This window comes from Sinocyclocheilus grahami, unplaced genomic scaffold, assembly GCF_001515645.1.
Source record: "Sinocyclocheilus grahami isolate Dianchi unplaced genomic scaffold, SAMN03320097.WGS_v1.1 scaffold2458.1, whole genome shotgun sequence".
Classification (NCBI taxonomy): Eukaryota; Metazoa; Chordata; class Actinopteri; order Cypriniformes; family Cyprinidae; genus Sinocyclocheilus; species Sinocyclocheilus grahami.
Genome location: NW_015507637.1, coordinates 16,945 through 20,214, shown reverse-complemented (window position 1 = coordinate 20,214; position 3,270 = coordinate 16,945). Strand labels below are relative to the sequence as shown.

Here is a 3,270-nt window from a genome sequence, read left to right as displayed (position 1 = left end):
AGTTCGGGGAGGAGTTATAGACCAGAATATCAGTATTTTAATAGATATATGAACAATTATATCATACAGAAACAAGCACAAACATTTGTTTGACCAGCCACAACATCAGCATAACAGTTAATGCAAAATTATTTACCTCCAACTCTCTTTGCAGAACACCCAATCCCTGTTCCCTGCATCTCCCTCCTGCATAATCTGTTTTTCTTTTTCTCCTTGTAGCTGGAAATCAGCTCACAGACAATTTGCACACAGTAAAATTGACAGTGTTAATTAAGCAGTGTTACACTCCATTTACTCTTAAGGAGTTAACTTAACAACAGATAGTGAAAAATGCCCCCTAGTGTTGGTGAAAATGATCGGAGTTTAATTCTGCATTGTCAAATTTACTCCGTTAAGCTCCGCCCCTCAAGCCATCCCCGAAGACCAGAGCAAAAGTTCTCTCTTCTCCATTTTCTTTTGACTTGCGCCAAAAGGTAAGCTCTTTTAATTTATTAAAACATAAGTTTAATATTTGATGTTAATAATTGTGCTACTATTAATGCATAAGTTGTAATTTTTTTAACTTTGTGTAATTCTGTGGTTGATGTTTGTGGCATGCGCCAGAAAGATGCTCAAGGAGACCGAGACGCGCTAAAGCAGCGCATTCTGTTGTTCTCTTTATTTTTCAAAGGCATGACATTTTGTAGTTATTTTGAACGTAACGTTACACAAATACAAATACATTTTACCATACGACTATAAATGACAGAGTATTAACCACATGTAGAAATCGAATATTCAAGCTGTTTATTCATTTTTCCACCAAAGAACGAAAAACGAAAATTTAAGCTGAATTCTCGTTTTTCGTGTTTTGGAAAAAAACGAATACGAAAAAGGAGCCGTTTTCTAATTTTTCTACTTTCAATATTAAATAAAAAAAAAGAATGATCGAATGATACACGGATTCAGTATGCTGGAGAAATTTGCTTTTTTCATCTCAATGTGGTAATGATAAAGTTTAAATGATGTCAGTAATCTTACTTAATTTGATTTTCAGCTGTATTTAGCTTTGGTATATGCGCTTAATTTGTTTTTTAAACGTTTAATAATGTAACGTCACAATGGGGCATAAGCTGACACATTAACTCTATATTTGCTACTGTTCAGCTCACGAAAGATTAAATGTGTCCAACGGCATTAATTAGTCGAATTAATTAGACAAATTAGTCGAACGCCACCATTGCATCTTTATTGAAGCCATGTAGATGGCGCTGTGGGATTAGTGTTCACTTGGCTCAACACTGCGCGAAGAAGTAGTCAATGGGGAAGGCGGAACATCTCATTTAAAAACAGTCTTTGTTTTCGTTATTTTAACCTTATGCAGTGATTACGGTACCACGAACAACTATTTTACGTTATTGCTGTTAGACATACACAGTTAGTTGGCCTGATCAGAGCGGTACATGTAAGTGCTGGTACAAGTAACGTAACGCATTTTAAAATGTTGCCTGTTTATTAGGAGAGACTGTTATTGGCATGTCATAGCACAGAACTAACGTATTATCTTTCTCCTTTTAAGTAACAAGCTTCTCCTGTGCAGTCAAATCAGTCCCTGTCTTCATCCTTTGACTCCAGTGACTAGTGACAGGATACACTCATTATTGAAGAAAGGTCTTCCAGTAAACGAATGAGACTAGATGATGGAGCTAAAAGGTGGGCAATGCGTTTTTATTACTTTTGCATTTGGGGGACTGTTGAAACGCATAAATCTACTTAAAAATACAACATTAATTTGATCTTTATAAGGTTAAAGTTTACAAGAATATGTAAAATTAAGTATTGTTTGAAGTAGTATTTTTATTGTTTATATACCATATTTATGTTTTTGCTTTGATACTTTTTTATTTATTTTTTTATTATTATTAAGCTGGTCTGATTGATTCTCAATAAAAAACTCAATATCCTGACAAATGACATTAAAGAAAATAATAGGTAATATTTCATATAAATAAAACTATATATGATAACTGTGTGTGTGTGTGTATATATATATATATATATATATATTTCAAAAAAATATTTATTTTTGCAGTACATCACCAACAAGGAAGGTGAACGAAAACTATGCCAGAGGAATTGTGCCTTTGTTCCTGTACCTCAGTGTCCCCTTCTTCAAAAATGACTATGTAAGTATCGCACTGTTTTTGTTTGAGTTTTAATGCATTGTTGACAACTTTTAAATGTTTTGATCACATGCCCGTAATATAGGTGGTGTATTTTTCTCTTGGATTTTAAAACACTTTTTCTTCTCCTTTTTCTGTATTTTTGACTTTCTAAGGAGCATTACTATGATGTTGGTAAGAGTGCCACCGGATACTTGCTATGGAGAATCAAAACTAAACTGAGAGGCATTTCTAACGAGGAATATAATTTGAAGGTGCAAAATGAAAAGAGAAATGTCATTGTGCCACTTTTCACAGCAGTTTTGTAGCTACTGAGTTGCATTAACTGTGACTAAGGATTAACTTCATACAGCATTCTTTAAGCAGTGTTTATGATCTTAAAATATTTGTTGTTTGTGTCTTGTCAAGGCCAGAAGAGACCAGGAAAGGTGTCTACGTCTCAAGTAGAGATATCTTCTAGATGGTTTGTTTTTATTTATTATTTTTTTGTAGTTTTTTTATTTTATTTAACATATCAGTGATAGTCCTCTGCGATTTTCTTGTTTTTTTTTTTCCAGAGTGGAACAAGCATTGAGGAGCATCTTCAAGGCATTGCTGGAAGTGCTCAGCCCTGTCACCCGGCTCTTGGAAGAATTATTAATTTCACCAGTACTTAAATTTGGATCAGCATGCCATTCCATGCAAGTCAGTCTCTTCTCTTGATGCTTTTGACAAACTGTTTAATGGGGTTAATTTACTCAAATTCTGTCAACATTTACTCACCCTCATGTCATTTCAAACCTGTAAGACTTTCGTTCATCTTCAAAACGCCAGTGAAGATATTTTAATGAAATCTGAGAGATTTCTGGCCCTACACTGACAGTCCACGCAACTAGCACATTCAAGGCACAGAAAGGTAGTAATGACATTCATTTTCACTGTTTTGACCTCAATTTTATGCATGCATTCACACAACGTCTGCTTTCATTTCAACAAAACATTCATCCGTCGTCGTGCTCTCGTGTACGCTTGTCAGAGATGAATATTTTCATAAAGTGGTAAAATATTATTTTTTTCTTTGCGCAAACAAAGCACTCGTGTTGCTTAATAAAACTGAAGTTAAATCACC

General features: G+C 34.3%; 1 long non-coding RNA gene across 1 annotated transcript; it reads left to right on the top strand.

Annotated features, from left to right (window-relative positions):
- The first annotated feature begins 1,337 nt into the window (after window positions 1-1,337).
- LOC107575079 (uncharacterized) lies at window positions 1,338-2,405 on the top strand. Its single transcript, XR_001607800.1, has 3 exons — window positions 1,338-1,692; window positions 2,072-2,165; window positions 2,318-2,405. It is a non-coding gene; the product is annotated as an uncharacterized lncRNA (long non-coding RNA).
- Window positions 2,406-3,270: the final 865 nt, after the last annotated feature.